The sequence below is a fragment of the Lactuca virosa genome, chromosome 7, assembly GCF_052849685.1.
Source record: "Lactuca virosa cultivar CGN04683 chromosome 7, Lactuca_virosa_CGN04683_v6, whole genome shotgun sequence".
NCBI lineage: Eukaryota > Viridiplantae > Streptophyta > Magnoliopsida > Asterales > Asteraceae > Lactuca > Lactuca virosa.
Genome location: NC_136432.1, coordinates 173,402,745 through 173,421,841, shown reverse-complemented (window position 1 = coordinate 173,421,841; position 19,097 = coordinate 173,402,745).

Sequence of the window (19,097 nt, the reverse complement as noted above, 5' to 3'; positions counted from 1 at the left end):
CTGAATAAATCTTCGGTAGTAGCCTGCGAGACCCAATTATTGTCGGATTTCTGTTGGTGTCTTTGGAATCGCCCAACCTTCAATAGCCTTGATCTTGGAAGGAGCCACATGGATGCTCTCCTTACTGACTACATGACCCAAGAAGTTCACAGTGCGAATCCAGAACTTGCATTTGGAGAGTTTTGCATAAAGCTTTTCATCTCTTAGAGTTTCCAAGATCTGACGGAGGTGCTGACCGTGCTCCTCCTTACTTCGAGAGTATACGAGAATATCATCGATGAAGACGATTACGAAGTTATCGATGAAAGGGCGGCAGACTCGGTTCATGAGGTCCATAAATGTTGCGGGGGCATTTTCAGACCGAAGGGTATAACAACGAATTCAAAATGGTTGTATCGAGTTCGGAAAGCAGTTTTTGGAATATCCTGATGTGTGTTTATTTCACTAGTTTTAATCCTACTTTTTAAATATGATTTAGACACACAAAAGGCAGTGTACCTATCAATTGGTGGTATAATTAAGCAAGCAGGGTATCGAACACAGGGAACGGTAAATAAACTAACTAGTAAGTTATCTAAAAAAACAATTAATAAAAGAAAAGAGGTTTTATCTAGTTTTGCAAGACTAGAAACTTAAACACTTATCTAACACTTAAACAAAGCAATTAACAGCTAAATCAAATAAAAAGCGACTAAATTCAATATTAAAGGAGACTTCAGTTTAGGTTCGATTCCTTTACGCCTATGGTTGATTTTATGGCAAGTGCAATGGATTAATTGTTATTGGCTACCGATTAATGTGATTAGGTCCACGTTCGCTATTACTAATCCTTAGAAAACAAATTAATTCAAGCAGTGATCAAGTGATTAAACTAATAAATTTCCTAGTTTTATGATTCGGATTAAGTAAGAGTTGTAGTTAGCTAATCAAATTACTAATTTAATTAACCTCTTGTTGATGGTTTGTCACACAAGTTCACACATTAACTTACCTATTTTCTAGTTAGCCCTAGTTTCACGTTCGCTATTCCTATGCACATAACAATGTTTTCACATAAATTATATGAGATAAGCAATTAAGAGATGTTCATGCAACTTAATATACTTGTTAATTAACATAAAATAGTTGTTGTTAACACATAAGGTTCTACAACAAGCTTAACAAAACAAAACTCACCAAATTCAATTAATCCAACCACAAAATCAAACCATAGTCGTAAATTCATCTACCATAAACAGAAGATATGAGTTTTAGCTCATGATTACAGCAGAATGTAGCTCAAAAACGAGATCTAATAGTTCACACGTAGTTCAAACAAAAGATTAAGTAAAGAGTAAACTTAAATTGCCTTTGGTCTTCTCAAAATTGAAAGCTAGGGTTGTTCCACGAGTTCCAGAGCTCCAGCTGCACCTCCAGTCACAATTTAATCCCCAAGGGTTCCAGAGAAGTCTATAGTTTCGGGCAATTGACTCCTATTTATAGATTTCTGAAAAACAGAGGCTACTCGTCGAGTCCAATAACCGAATCACCGAGTCCCTCATTAAAAATCCGTGTACGGCAAGGACTTCTATTACTTCGCGAATGTACGTGTGGACTCGTCGAGTAGGCATCTAACTTGTCGAGTTCTTTAGGATTTTGACTCTTTTTCTTATTTCTTCAATCCCCGAGCTCCCGATTGCATTTTCCGCTTCCTTTTGCTTCCGAGCATGTCTTTTAGGCTGAAAATATAATTTAAACATAATTAAGTATCTTTTGTTCGATAATTTCAATAAAATAGCCAAAAAGTATTAAAATCCTACACAAAATATATATCTAAATATGCACATATCATATACTCTTCTCGGACTCGGAGCTGATGATAACCGGATCTTAGATCTACTTTGGAGAAGTAACTAGCTCCTTGAAGCTGGTCAAATAGATCATCAATCTGAGGGAGTGGATATCGGTTTTTAATAGTGAGTTTGTTCAACTCCCGATAGTCGATGCACATTCTAAAGGATTCGTCCTTCTTCTTGACAAACAAGACCGGAGCTCCCCAAGGCGAGAAACTTGGCCTGATGAATCCTTTATCCAGAAGTTCACTTAGCTGGCTTGATAATTCTTGCATTTCAGCAGGGGCTAACCTATAGGGTGATTTGGCAATTGATGTGGCTCCAGGTATTAGGTCAATTTTGAATTCGACCTGTCTTTCTGGGGGTATTCCCGGAAGGTCTTTAGGAAACACATCTGGAAAATCACATGCCACTGGAATATCTTTGATGTTTATTTCCTCCTTTGCCTTATCTACAACCTGAGCGAGGAAGGCATAATTCTTTTGTACATGTATTTTTGTGCCTTAATACATGAGATAAGACGAAGATTGGCGCCAGGTTTATCACCGTAGATTATTAGGGTTTCGTGGTTGGGGAGGTGAATGCGAACGGGCTTCTCGTGACACATAATGTCGGCATGGTGGGGGCTTAACCAATCCATTCCTACAATCACATCAAAGCTCCTAATATCTACTGGCATCAAGTTGATTGGAAATGAATGATTATTTAACGTGAGAGTGCAACCTATGTATATATCTTTTGTTGTTTCGGTTTTCCCATTAGCCATATCCACCGTGAAGGCTTCGCTTAACTTCTGGGGTTGTTGGTTTAGTAAGTGTTTGAATTTATTACTCACGAAATTCCGCTCAGCTCCACTATCAAATAAAATGCATGCGTAAGTGTTGTTGAGGGGAAACGTACCAGTAACAATCGTCGGGTCTTGCACTGCCTCTCCTTAACCCAAAGTCACGACCCTGGCCGATCCTCCTGCCCCTTGGTTGTTGGCTTTGGGGCAACTGCGTCTGAAAGGGGTAGTTCCTCCATATCCATAACAAGTATGGTTGGCCCCGGCATTGTTGTTGTTGTTGTTGTTTGGTTGTTGGTTCTGCTGGGGTTGAGATCTGCAGTACCGGGCAGTGTGCCCCTTGTGGTTGCAGTTGGTACACTGCATTTCTCTGCACTCTCCATGGTGGTGAAAGCTGCATTTGTTACATTTTGGTAGTGTTCCAGAGTATTGCCTGGTTGTGGTTTGCACAGTTGAGGCTGGAGCAACCGGTGTTGGTGCAACTTGAGCGGTAGCAGCGTGGACTGCTACAGTTTGTTGCTTTTTGGAGTTTCGCTGGTTTTGTCGCCCCTTTCGTTTGTTGTCCTTGTTTTCTTGTTATCCCCTTCCTTCTTGGCCTCAGTTTCAGCGATTTTGGCTCCTTTCTTGTTGCCATGGTCGTAGAGTTTTTGGGCTAGCCTCTTTGCACTGTCAAAAGTTTCCGGATTCGCTGCAATCACATTTCCTTGAATTGGAGAAGTTAATCCCCAAATGAACCGCTCGATCTTCTTCCTTTCAGATGTGATCATCCTCGGGCATAAAACGGCTAGTTCACTGAACCTTGAGATGTAAGTCTCGATATCTGAATTTTGTACTGTGAGGTTCCATAACTCCTGCTCCAATTTCTGTATCTCCCCATGGGGACAGTACTCGGCCATCAACATTTCCTTGAGCTCCTCCCATGGCATGTCATTCGCTACTGGGAGTGTCATAGCTTCCACATGACCATTCCACCACGAAAGTGCTTGGTCGACAAACGTGCAAGCTGCAAACTTTACCTTGCATAATGACCTTATGAGTAGTGTAATCACTTAAGCATAAGGTCGATCGTACATAAAGTAGCACATAAAAGTGAACCATAACAAAAGTGGTAGTGGATGAAGCTGATCCTAGTTGCGGCGGGAAGTATCTGGTGGTGCTGATGATGAGGTGGAAGCACCCTGAAGCCTGGCCCGTAGATACTTGGTGGCTCGTAGCCGGGCCTCCAACGCTGCTTGCCTCACCTGATAGTTCCTAACCACCTCATGAGTCATTCTCTCTGTGCGCTCAACTGCAGCTCTCATTGCAACCATCTGACAGGCGGTTGTCTGTGCATGCTCACCTATATCACACGTCCTCCTAACCATCACTGGCAGGGCTCGGTCCGCATGTCTGTCGTGACTCAGGTCGTAATTGTTGGATTAGATGTCTAAGCCCATAACTATTATTGGTATGTACTCGACCCGAGGGTAGCATGGTCCATTTGGGTTGCATGGCATCAGAACAATTGGATAGACAAGTGAGAAAAGGTTATTTATGATTTATATTAATATATTATAAGTTCTAATATATTAATATGAAATCACATTATTTAATTAGTATTGATCAAGAATTAATTTGGAATTAATTTTGTGATCAAAAGAGACTAATTAAATATATGGGATTGATTATGTAAATCATTCATTCTTATATATGTGGGCTTGTGATCCATTGTCCTTCATGTTAGGCTTAACCCATGTGGTAACCCATGGATACTCCATGGAGGTTAAAACCCATAGATCATGAAGGAAATGGAAAGTCATGCATATTAGGGTTTACATAGTGTAACCCTAATGAGCCACACTATATAAAGGATCCCACAGTTCATGAAATTGGCACTAAGGAGTGACTAGTGGATACACATAGTGAGGGCAAGGGCCAATTTCATAGGGAGAACCAAAGTAACCTTCTTCTCAAGTTATTCCATTTGTTAGTGGTGCTTTTGTGATTCCATTTGAGGCTTCCACACTATTGGGGCTAAGCTCTTAAAGGTTCAAGACTTCAAGCTTTATCAAAAGGTATATCATCAAACTAGACTTTTGTAGTATAGTTGCTCCATAATATGCTAGTTAGGATGATGCTTTGGAAGTTTTTTATATTTGCATGTATAATAGTGAAAACATAGATCCAAGGCACATAGGGTTGCATGCACACCATAGGAGCGTTAGAATGCTCAAATCTCATCAGTGGTATCAGAGCCTAGGCTTGGTTTTCAATTATACTTGATGCAATTGCTGAAAAAATCGAAAAATGGCTTTCTGGACTGTGGACTCGCCGAGTCCACGGGGGAACTCGCCGAGTCCAAGAGTAAAATCATCCTACTCGTCGAGTAGGTTCATACACTCGGCAAGTAGGAGGCCCAGAGTGCATATTTTCGACTTTTAAGGCTGGAATTGGACTAGAATCATTACCCTAAGCTGTTTTTGAACTTATAAACCTGTTTTTGATGTGGTAATGATCATTCTAATCCAATTCAAAATATAATTGTCAAAAGTTTCATGTTTTGTATTAGTTTAATGGTTAGGCTAATTACAAGAAAATTGTTTGATTTGAATTGCCTTGTTCATATGAGTTTAATCTAGATCATAGTTTTTTCTTGACATGTTTGTTTGTTTATTAGATTATCTAAATGGCCTTTAATGGATTCCATAACTTTTCCTCAAGTTATGGAAAACCAAAAGTCTTTCTTGTTAATGAGTCTTTAAAATTCACGAGTTATGTTTTTGAAGAGTTTTTTCCATAAATTATTTTAAGACATCCATACCTTGTCCTCAAGTTATGGATTTTCAAGAGTCCTTCCACTAAAAGTCATATTAAACTCATATGTTATAGATTCCAAAAGTTCTTGAATTGTTCAAAACTTTCCCTCAAGTTTTGGAATTTGTAAAGTTACACTTTTGAATACTTTAGTTCCAAACCTTAGAACTTTAAATAGTTTAAAGTTCAACCCTTATACTATTATAATATTATAGGTTTAATATTTATATATATGTATAAGAGTAAAAGTCAATCTTACCGTTAGTAGGCATCATTCACGAAGCCGTTCTATAAGGGGGTATAAGGTAACTGCCTATAAAATGACAGTTTAATGGGTGTCCACTCTCACCCACCGCTTCCTTGACTGGTGGAGGGTCGTTAGCCGAACGAGTAGGATTGGACTCTTATTCTCCCTTCATTAAAAGTATAATGATAAATATAAAGTAACTAAACACTTATAAATTCCCAATCTTAGTTACTTTAGGAAAATGTGAATTTGGTGCTAACCCATGAAATTACACTTTGTACCTTACCAAGTCGTTGGTGGAGTGTGTGTGGTTAACCGACACACTAACATGGACTGGTAAGAGTGGAAAAGGGTAACTTAATATTTATCATAGATTGGTGGAGCGCGTGTGGTTAACCGGCACATCGATTAGGTGATAAAAATTAAGGGTACGAAGTTAATTTGCATGGTTATTCACACCTTGTTTGTGATCCTCGACATCCCAGTCACAAACTTGAGAGGGCACAATCGAGATTTAAACATGCCATTGAAAAAGTTCAATGAATCTCAAAAGAATCTAGGAGTTTCAATCCAATTAAAACCTACTAATTTATTTTGTTTTTCATGGTGGAAATTGGTGAATCGTCATTCGCCTACCTTCAAATATTTTATAGCTTGGATTACGACATCCCTCTTCCAAGTTATAAAATATTGTGTTGGGTCCTAGCCTTAATATTTCATATTGGGTGTTATATTAAGGACTTAAATTAACTAACTTGAATTTCTCCCATTGTAGATGTCTGGTTCAGACAACTATGGTCTTCCCAAATCCCTTGGAACAAGCTTTCCTAATGAAGATGATGTCCCACGGTTGGATCATGGAAATCATACTTCTCTTCCTCCACCTCCACCAATTATTATCCCTAACCCAGAAGCTCGAAGACTTGAAAAATTCAAGGTCACTCAAGCCCTACTTGCAATGAAACATGAAGATGGAAGGCCTGTATGTACTTACATCTTGGAGATGAAGTCACATATCGACAGGCTGAGAGTATTGGGTATCGAAGTCTTAAGGAAGTTGGCTGTTGACTGGGTTCTTCAATCACTTCCTGAGTCATATAGTGAGTTAATTAAGGACTACTATGTGACAGACCACGACATGACCCTTATTGATCTTACCTATTTGCTTGTTGCTGCTGAATCAGCAAAGTTTTGGCGCACTGGAAAATAAATTTGGGTGGAAGATCTACTTCTCAAACTTCCATGGACATTAACAATGGTAACATTGGAAGTCCAGAAAAGTTTTCTCTTCCCAATGGAAATGGATTGGCCATGGTCAACCCAGTTGACCAAATGGTAGAGAGAAAGGCTAAGTATGTGATAGTTCCATGTACTATTCCCAAAGAGTCTGTATGTTTTTACTGTCAAGAGAAGGGACATTAGAAGTGAAGCTGCCCTGACTACCTGAAAGATCTGAAAGAAAGTAGAGACAAAATGTTTGACTCTGCTTCAGGTAAGTACACTATCTATCTCTGTTAAGTTTCTAATTGTTGATTCTTAATACATTATCTGACTAGGTTGCCTTTTGATGTTTGGAAGGATCATGCAAAGGGAAGGAAGCTTAAAGGAAGAAGTATGCTGAATCTGATCGCGAAGATGGATTTCAATCGCATGGTTCGAAGATCGGATTTTTGAGCTGCTGCTTAGAGTTATGATATATTGCTAGGAAATATGTAATAGCATAGTTTTTCACTTGTAATTGCATTGTAAGGAAAAGTTCTTTTTCCGCATTTTATAAATAAAATTTTGTTTTGTTTTATATCTCCTTGCAATGGCATTTATGAAAAAATGGATGTTTGTATGTTTATAGCAATATTGTAAATATGAATTCAATTCTTTCATTTGTGGTAGTGTCTAAATTTACAAAATAAGGAAAGATTCTCATCACCCAAGTTTTAAATTTGATAGAAATTTGGAATCATGCAAGTAGTATTGTATGATGAATGAGAATTTTCATCTTTGGAAAAATTAAGACTAATTCCTCGACCACATGTATATGTGATTCAAGTGAAGGACTAAGGTATCGAGTACACATTCTTGTGCACTGATCAAAGTCCACCACAAAGATCGATAAGACCGTTCGTCATGATTTACTAAAGTTTAGTAAATATGGTTATACTTACAAGTTTAAGTATAATTCTGAAACATTGGAAAAGTTTCAATGTATGACAGAATGAATGAGAAGAATCAAATTAGGCAGAGAGATAAAAGTTTCTCAAATCTGAAAAGATGGGAGAGTACTTTAGTATCATGTTTTATGATCATCTTAATGATTATAAAACCATATCACAATTGATCCTCTAAGGACATCTTAGTGCATTCTTATGGATAATAAGAGGAGTCATGAGTTGTTGAAGTGGTTAAATCAAGAAGATGAGTCATACTTCGTTCCAAAACAATTCTTAGAGTCATACTCCAAAATTGTAACTTGAGTGACATATCTTAAAGAAGGTTTATAACACTTGTTAAATGTAGAGTAAAATGTTTTCTACTCTTGTACATTTGAAATTGGTAAGTTGTGATGTTTTGGATAAAACAAAGACCAACTAAGGCCAATTGTGTGAAGTGTTTGTCTTGATAAGAGTCTGCACTAACTCTTGAATATTTGTTTGTCAAGTAATGTTCCTTGACAAAGTGCATCATATATGTCAAGAGGTCAGTGGGAGTCTTAAAGATCTTGACAAGTTTCAAGAACTAATCAAGAAAAAACCTATTGTTAAACACTAGCACACGACTTGAGGTTTGTGACCTGTCGTGTTGACATATTCTTGTTTCTGTGCCCATTCCAGTTAAAGTTGACTATGCATGTGAGTTCTGAGAGTTCTCAATTGGTTGCATAACAACCTGAAGCAATGGTAGGCCCTTGTGCTGCCAGGCGGCAAGAGATTAAGATTGAACAAGTTCAATCCATATGAGTTTGAATTTGTCACTAACCTTGTCTTGTGATTATGGTTTTGACAAATGCATATGGATAGGAACACATACACCATAAAATCTAAGTGTCATAAGGTTTCTCTCCGATTCATGAAAATGATGATGAGGAAACGCTTTCACTAAGTAGATTTTAAGTAAATAGCAATTGTGATATTTGCATTCTCAAAGTCGTTAGTGGAGCGTGTGTGGTTAACCGGCACACTAACGTGGACTAGTGAGAATGGCAAAAGGTCTAAACATTATGATTACGACATCCCTCTTCATAATTGTTTAGACACACATGTGAGCTATCTAAGGAAAGGCGTATGATTTTGGGAAGCTTAGATAAAGTTTTATCGAAGCATCTAGTATCAGAAATCTGAACTTTGGTAAGAAAGTCAACAAAGTGTTGATTTCTAGAAGTCCAGCTGATTTCTGAATACATGTCAAAGCTAGTGGGAGCATAAGTGTTATGCTGGTAAGATAATAATTATTATGCTAGTGGGAGCATAATTAATTATGGTAAATATTGAAATTTAACAATGTTAATTATAGAAAACAAAATGTTTCAATTCGTGAAGTTGCAGGGGTAGAAAAAGTTGGTTTGCTATAATTAAGGGAGAGGAATTCATACTTCATTTCAATTCTACAAGATTAGATTGAGATTTTAATCATATTTAGTCATATATATATATATATATATATATATATATATATATATATATATATATATATATATATATATATATATATATATATATATATATATATAGGCTTAGGTTATTCTATTCAAAGTAATTATTGTGTTATTGTATGCATAAATGTGGGCCAATCAAATTTACTTATTTTAAGAAAGTGATTAATATATATTATTGAATTAAATATAATTGAAAATATCATCTTAATTAATTACAAGGGTAATTTAGTCAATTAATATAGATTTAATAAAGGAAAACAGCATTTTTTTAGGGATCAAAGATTCTATTAATTTTAAAAATCCGATTTTACGAATTATAATTCTTTTAATTCGGACATTCTGACAGAATATGTTTATAGAATACATGTAATTGAAGATATTTCTTGTAGAATAACAAATTCTCGAACCAGCAATTGAAGAATTAAAACAAAAATTATATTAATTCTTATAGAATACACGTAACAATTGCTAAGAATTACATTTATTGTTAAAGAATAAAACTAAAAAACTTTCAAATCGGAAAAAAAAACATCAAAATCTAACAAATACACTAATTTATTCTAAAAGAATAATGTTGCTAAGAGGCGTCGTTCAAATTTCGTGGTCCGTTCTTCAAGCATCAGCTTCTGTGGAAACAAATCCAATGAATAAATTAGTGAAAAAATATCTATGTTCCATTCCAGCATAGTTGGAATTCGTGATTCCATTCTGATAGAATTGGAATTCATTTACCAATAATTATATTAATTCGGGGCATTCTAACAAAATATGTTCATGATTATCATAAAAAAACATTTTTTTCTGATAGAATGCTATAAACGAAGAAATACCATTCAGTTGAAGCATTTTAGCGAGCGCTTGGTGTGCATCAAAATAGATCCAATTTCGAGTTTAATATTGATACCTGCGATGTTTATAACATTAAACATCTTATATATTAATGAGGAATTGTAGATATCTATCAAATAAGAAGTGTGATCTAACATTAAGTGAATCTAACAAAATAGAAAGACAAATCCACTAACACTATTACACTAACAAAACGAAATTGGATTTCAAGTTTCTTCAACAATGTGATATTGGAACCACAAGTCCATGAATCAGGTTAGAATACGTGAATCAGAAAATCAAAAGTGTCAAAAACAAACAAACAATCAACCAAGAAACCCCAAATGGGAGATCAATCCAAAGATTCAATGTTTATAGTAAAAATAAAAAAAAGATGATCCTATTTCAATCAAAATGGTGGAAGAATTGATCACAAAATCACAAGATACTATGCTGCCATCAACAGACCGATGTGGAGAATTCAAAAGATCACAGATTGCAGGATTACCTGTCCTTTCTGTGGGCTTGAACTGTATCGTTGGCTTTCTCGATTTAGGGTTTTGTGTTGATTATGTTTTCCGATGATTGAAAATTAGGGAACACAGGAAAGCAAGAAAGACGAAATGGTTACAGAGAGCTCAAGATCGCCACTAGTTGCTTCCATCCAAGTCACATTATCGGAAGTGGCTCATTCGACACAGTTTACAAAGCGTTTATGCTATCGTCGGGAACCACCGCAGCTGTGAAAAGATCTACACGTTCCTGCGACGCCAAAACGGAATTCTTCGCTGAATTATCAGTAATCGCTTGCTTAAGACATAAAAATATTGTTCCTCTACAGGGATATTGCATCGATAATGTGTTGTATCAAGACATCCAGCACTTGGGTTTCTTAAAATGGCGAAGGCCGATTGTGAAAGAAAGTGAGGGTGATGATATGGTGAATTTGGTGGATTGGGTGTGGCAGATGTACACGAAAAACGAGATCTTGGAAGCCATTGATAAGCGGCTTATTGGCCAGTTTGATGAAGAAGAAGGTAGGAGGCTTTTGATGGTGGGGTTGAGCTGTGCGAATTAGGTTAAAATTGAATGGTAGCGTGATTACAGGGACTATTTGTGGAAGCTATTTATCAAATTACTAAAATACCCTTGTTTATTTATTTAATTAATTGAATTTTTATTTAATTTTGATTGGCCCACATTGATGCATACAATAACACAATAGATACATTAAACACTTGAACCTAGCTCTCTCTCTCTCTCTCTCTCTCTCTCTCTCTATATATATATATATATATATATATATATATATATATATATATATATATATATATATATATATGAATGTTATGTTGGAATGGTTCAACATAAAGAAATTCTATATATGGATGTGTTAATTGCGTTCTAAAATTTTGATTATGATTACGACATCCCTTTTCATAATTCGAATTTTGAGAACATGGCAAATAATATAATATTCTCGTGTTCTAAATTTTTCCAAATGCTTAGGGCATTAAGAGGGAAAAAGGACTAGTACCGGTTATGACTAAAGTGGTTGAGCAACTGTTAAGGACAATCTAAGGTTCGCCAAAGATTGGTTGCTTAAGGAAAGTTGGAAGTATGGTAATGGAAGGACCATATTGACATTATTATGAATAGACAGGAGTCTATTAATAATGAATTGTCGTATGTCAAATATGGAATGTTTCCATATTGGGGGGTTGAAGAATAGATGAGAAAGTTAGAAACTTTTATGCAAGAAGGATGTTCAAAGGAATGTACTTTGAATTCGAGACTTCATTTCCATGGAATTGTCTTGTAACAATCTCCAAAGGAATATTTTGTAATTGGTCAAGTCTCTGTGACTTTTGGTACCTAGACATTACAAAAGAATCATTGACTGATAGTTTAGAATCTAACACTTCCTAGCAGTGACAAGAATTTGGAATTCTTACATTTACAGTAAGGATTTGGAATTGTGAAATGAGCATCATTGGAATCATGTTCAATTGATCTATTTCACAAAGTAAGGATCATAGACAAACATAGTGTGCATACTTGGAGTATGGCATAACTATTGTTTAGAAAGCATAGTGTGCATGCTTGGAGCATGGGGCAACTATTGTTTTAATTCAAGTATTAAGTTGATTATTTGAAACATTATGCAATGAATAATGTGTAATCAATATGGTGATTAAATAAAAAGTGTTTTATTTATATTCATAAGTTCTAAGATCATATTGGATTCGATTATTCTTGTGTTTCACTTTTCATGTTTTGACTTCCCGAATAACTAAGTTTATTCAAACTCTCCACAGTCAATCTTACTTTGGAAGTAGGTATGAATCAAGGCTGTCATGAATTGGGCTTGTAGATGTCTAAAGTATTTAGACATAGCAAAAGGTGCTGCAACATTCATGAGTGCTCCTGGAATGAGATTCGAGTATTGGATTAAACCCACGCTCATTTGAATCACTTCATGGATTTTATCACGAGTGATCATAAGATGATAATATCTTATATTCTTCAAATGGAGAGGTGTGAGTTGTAGTTGCGAGTTGGTTGCACATTGACATATGTAAACGCAACCAGTAACTTGGTTGTTATAAAACATATCGTTGTGTGTGATTTGATGAGTAAGTACAAGCGAGCATTTGGGTCGAAGTTTATCCATTCCTTTTACCCTTGGAGGGATAAAAGCAACATCTGTGGGCCCCTCGATGATTTAGTGATGACACCCCTAAGTGCTTGGCCAAGCCTGGACTAATTTGATTTGTTCAATTAGTCAGTCGTCATAAATCGGAAATCGGGAAACAACAAAAGGACAGAGATAATGATTATAATCCATGTCTCAGTCCATATGAGATCTAGAATGGAGGAATATATGATCCCTTATCTAATGGACACGTTATTTGACTAGGTCAGAGTTCGACAGCGGCTTTAAGAGCTACGATTGCTAGTCGGGATCTTGGAAACATACTTGAATAATAGTTTTAGACTTATCCAAGTGGGAGACTCTTTGATTAGATGTCTAAGCCCATAACTATTATCGGTATGTACTCGACCCGAGAGTAGCATGGTCCATTTGGGTTGCATGGCATCGAAACAATTGGATAGACAAGTGAGAAAAGGTTATTTATGATTTATATTAATATATTATAATTTCTAATATATTAATATGAAATCACATTATTTAATTAGTATTGATCAAGAATTAATTTGGAATTAATTTTGTGATAAAAAGAGACTAATTAAATATATGGGATTGATTATGTAAATCATTCATTCTTATATATGTGGGCTTGTGATCCATTATCCTTCATGTTGGGCTTAACCCATGTGGTAACCCATGGATACTCCATGGAGGTTAAAACCCATGGATCATGAAGAAAATGGAAAGTCATGCACATTAGGCTTTACATGGTGTAACCCTAATGAGCCACACTATATAAAGGATCCCATATTTCATGAAATTGGTACTAAGGAGTGACTAGTGGATATACATAGTGAGGGCAAGGGCCGATTTCATAGGAAGAACCAAAGTAACCTTCTTCTCAAGTTATTCCATTTCTTGGTGGTGCTTATGTGATTCCATTTGAGGCTTCCACACTATTGGGGCTAAGCTCTTAAAGGTTCAAGACTTCAAGCTATATCAAAAGGTATGTCATTAAACTAGACTTTTGTAGTATAGTTGCTCCATAATATGCTAGTTAGGATGATGCTTTGGAATTTTGTACATTTGCATGTATAATAGTGAAAACATAGATCCAATGCACATAGGGTTGCATGCACACCATAGAAGGGTTAGAATGCTCAAATCCATAGTCCCGGTTCATGCCAAATGGGGGATGCACCCCCTGCTGACGACTCCACCTCTAGATCTCATGTGCCCATAGGGGCGTGGGGCCGTTGGGACCCATCCTGTGCGGGGGCATCCTGGCCATGTATGGCGGGTTAATGACTTTAGACTCCGCGTCCGGGTCATCTGTATCGCCACCGTCAGACTCCTCCTCTTCTGAGTCCAACACCGGTTCTGCCGGTCCTTCTTCGGCTTCTTCTTCGGGTTCTTCTTCTGGTTCTTCTTCTGGTTGTTCCTCCGGTTCCGGCTCTAACCATCCTCCATTCCCCTGGTTGGGGAAATAAGGTTCTCCATGATGATGAAATCCAGCCATAGAGTCTGCATGAGGTGTGAGAAGTGTGTAAGGGGAAGTGTGTGTAGATACCATTTCAAAATACTACTATAGTATTTTAATTGTTTATGTTTGATTCCTTAAAACTTTTGGATAATTACATGGTAAGTTTCCAGATTCATTGCCCACCATGATCACTCCCAAACACATGTTGGTCGTATTTTGAATAAATATAGTTGATCAGGCTCTATTTATCCCCAATACGACTACATAACTGTCCGAGTTTAACCACGATGTTCAATTCCTCCAAAGACTCTTATTGTTATTGTAATGATGCACACATAGGTATGTATTTTATTTATTTTGTTCAGAGTAGTTTTAGTCCCATTGTATTTATAGTTGCATATCTTGTATGATTAGATATGTCAGTTCACTATAAACAAAGCTCTGATACCAATCTGTCACACCCCCGAACAGAAGAGTACGACGGAAACGTCCGGGGGTTGAGGTGAATTCATCTTGTAATATCATCACAGTGAATATAATTGAAACAATGCATGCATCATCATCACAGGAGAAATAATACAACAATACTGAATTTACATCATTGTAATTGTTGGCAAAAGTTACATCCCAAAATATAAAGGTTTATAGTAGCAACAAAATACAACAAATTTCCCCATATTCTTGATGCCCACCTGCTTAATGATTTCCTGAGAATACAAGTTCTTTTGAAAACGTCAACATATATAACGTTGGTGAGTTCATAAGCATGTTTGTATGAAAAGTTTTGTATAAATTTGTAAACACCAGAAAATCCGATATTTTCTGTAAAATAGTTGAAAGTATTGTATTTAGTCATGTATTTATGCATGTGTGTTTCCTGTTTTGAAAAATGTATAAAACAAGTATTCCAGAAAATCTAATGTTTTCTTGTAAATAGAAGGTAACGTATAAAGTACGTTTTTCCCAGAAAATCCGATATTTTCTGCTTGTAAAAGTGTGGTAGTATAAAAAGAAAACCCAAAGACCATGAGTTGGTATTTCTATAGAATTGTAATTGTCGAATCGTTTATGTATTCCGTAAATTTTACAGTGGAGTTAATTTATTTGTGAGTCGTTATAACCATACTTGATAATGACTGGTCCGGCCGTCATGACGTTTTTCCGACGCCGACTTGTTTAAGGTAAGGGTTATCACCCTAGACTGGCCTAGTCTAACTGTAGCGAACAGCTCAGGTGTGGGGTGTCAACCCCGTATAGATCTATACACAAACTCTCGCTCTCCCTCCAGGAGACTCTGGTTATAACTACAGGCTACGGTAGTACACTAAATAGGTGTGAACAAACGAAATGTCTCACAAGAGTCTTAACTGAACTTACGCGAATATTTAATTGCACAGTGTATATTGTTTCCGTGTATGTTTTTAGTTTATTAGGCCCAACAAGCATGTAAATGGGCCAAAAAGGCCCAAACAACATGTAATGTATATTCCAGGCCTAATAAGCATGTAAGTGGGCCACTAAGGCCCAATGGACATGTAATGTGTATTCCAGGCCCAATAGGAGTGAATTTAATGTATTGAACTCGTTTGTTATTATATTGTTCGTTATTGTTCAATTGTTTACCAAAATGACATAAAAGGCACACTTTTTGTAATATTAACATTTTTGGTCCATTGGACTAAAATTTACAAATTAGGCATGTTTTTGGTAAAAATGACACTTTAGGTCCCTTAAGACCAAAAGTTTACATTTAAGGGCTAGTATCAAATAAAATAACATTTTAGCCAACTTTTGTCAAAAATAACATTTTCGGCCCATTTTTATGAAAATTTACATTTTCGGCCCAAATGCATAGAAATTATCTTTTTCGGCCCAAGTTTAATAAAATTGTCATTTTCAGCCCATAAATCCAAAAAAAAACATTTTGGCTCAAATTTGTTCTGAATGACAATTAAGTCCACAAAAGTCAAAAATTTCCAAAATTAGCCCATGAAGCCGTGAAGGCCCAAATTGAGGCCCATTTGTTAAAATTTACACTTTTAGCCCTTTTAAAACTATAAATATCATAAGGATCCATTTTTATTCAAAATAACCATGTTTGGTCCTCTCAAAAACCGTGAGATACATATGCACCTCACTTTTGTTCATTTTGTCAATTTTTGGCCCCTTACACGGTTTTTCTTTGTTTCAAACATCCTCAAAATGTTTTTAATCCTTTTATTTTCATGATAAGATGCATCAAGTGTTTTATTTTACAAACATCATCATGTTTTAGTATATATTTTGAGTTTATGAAGTTTTCAACACATAATCACAACACATATCATGAAAAACACACATAAACATGCATATACACATAGATCTACACAACGCAACTTGTATTCTCCCCCAAAAAAAAGTAAAAACAAAATAGGGGGTATGAACTCACTTTGGGGTTTGGGATCGGTTTTGATGAAGAAATATGAGGAAATGATTTTGTTTTCGGCCTAGCTTACTTCCGTGATGAGTTCTTCGAATTCTAGGGGCTTCTAAGAGCATGGATCATGAGATGGAGTGTTAAGGAGTGAAGGACTTATCATAAAATGAAGTTAATCATCTTGTTTAGAGAGTAACTTACCCAAAAGTGATGATCTTTGATGAAGTGTTCTTGAACACCACACAAGCACACACGAATTTGGAGAGGGAAATGAGATTTTCTTGAAAGCTCTAAAGAGAATTTTTGGGTTAGTTTGAGAGTAAAAATGAAGGTGGTGCGGTGGTGGTTCCGGCCGAGAGTAGAAGAAGAGAGGGGGAGAGAGAATATTAGGTATTACTTAGTGGATAATTGTTATTTTACTTAGATGTTTGGGGGATATTAGTGAGGTGTCAACCTCTAATTAACCCCATAATATTTCTCCTTTTTTACAATGTATATATATATATATATATATATATATATATATATATATACATAGCCGAAAATGAGAGGAAGGAAAAAGAGAAAAAGGAAGTTTGGGCTAATATTGAACATACTCAAAATTTATAAGGTCGACTATGGGAGTTTTCGGCCCATTGGGCCTATATGAGGGTTTACGGCCCAAAAATGATAAAGGAATTGGGATTTCGGCCCAGCGAGGTTCAACAAGACTTTTATGGCCCAATATGGCCCATGTAGACAAAGTGAGACATTTTAGGCCCAATATGTCCCGAAAATGCTATAATTTAATGAATGTGAGTCCAATTAGGGCCCATATAAGGATTCTTAGCCCAAATAATCAAGTTGTATGTTTATTGGCCCATTAGGCCCAGTAAATGATTCTTGGCCCAATAAATTTTTGAACCTGGAATTTAGGGTTACAACCCCAAGTAGAGTGTATGGAATGTATTGAATTAGGTTTTGGGCTTCACGAGAGAGTTTTGATTTGAATAGTTATTTTTGAATAATTATTATGTATATCATCAAATTTTGAATTACAAGATACATTGAGAGTTGATCATCCATGTATAGAATTTCCTAGGCAGAAATGCTAGTTGTGACACATACTCCGCTACTACATGCATACAAGTATCACACAGACAACAAGTATATCTATTCCTATCAAGCAGTCACATACCTATACTCAAATAATACTACGAGATTCGGGCCCTGCCCACACTTGGCTATTATGAGATTCGGGCCCCGCCCACACTCAACTACTAACATATCACATATACGGGCCAGCCTTTGTGCCGTAGACCCGTTCCTACTAAAGGAAACTCACCTCGCAAAGCTGACTGCTGAAATGTCGAGTGAGGAATCTCTGATGGCTGCTCCAACGACTCCCCAGCTATTATTATCACAATAACACTTAGTCAAAACCTAATAATCGTACTTAGGGTAAAATGACCATTTTACCCCTAGTCAAAGTCAACGTTTTGGTCAAAGTCAAAGTCAACCATCCGAGTTGACTCAACTCGTCGAGTCATCCCCATGACTCGCCGAGTTCTATAAATCTAGAAATCTTGAAATCGTGATCCAACTCGTCGAGTCCCTTAGCAGACTCGCCGAGTTCTACCTTGTACAAAATCGGGACAGAACGTCATCAACTCGTCGAGTCCCTCTCTGGACTCGCCGAGTTCCTTAGTCTGTTTGGGTCAACTTAAAGGATTAAACCCCTACTCTTCATATCCAAACTCCATACTCTACCTACATACTGGAAATGCCTTTTTAAGGGTAAAGTTTCCAACTTTACCCATTATTAATCCTTCTAAATGGGTTTAGCTAAAAACCCTAGTTCTTTAGGACATAGATCTTTGTCCAAAAGCCTTATCACTCCAAACCAAAGCATGAAAACCCAGATCTAGGTCCAAGACACTAAAAGAACACGTAAAGCCTCAGACTTTCCTTCCATGCATGGCCTTTTGGGGCATAAAAGGCCATAACAACACCTTAGAGCTTGCATGGGGGTTTCAATGGCATAAAGTTTGCACCTTTATGCCTTAACAACCCTTAATGATCCTAGATCTGAAGGGATCCTTGCTTGGGACGTCCAAATCCCAAGGGTCAAGCTTCTTTGAACCAAAACCCTCAAAAAGTGGAAATAGGGAGATCTAATGAACAAATGATCAAGTTAGAGACTTGATTACCAGAAAGTGAAGGGGATGAGATGTTGCTTTTGGATCTATAATCTTCTCTTGGAGTCCTCAAGCTTCTTCTTGTTCTACAAGCTTTAAGTCACACAAGAACACTCAAAAATGGCTCACACACTCACAAAATGATCCAGGGTTTCGTGGAATAGGGTTTGGGACTTGGAGGCTGGAAATGAGGCTAAAAGGTGGGGATTAAGATTCTTAAATAGGGTGCAAAACC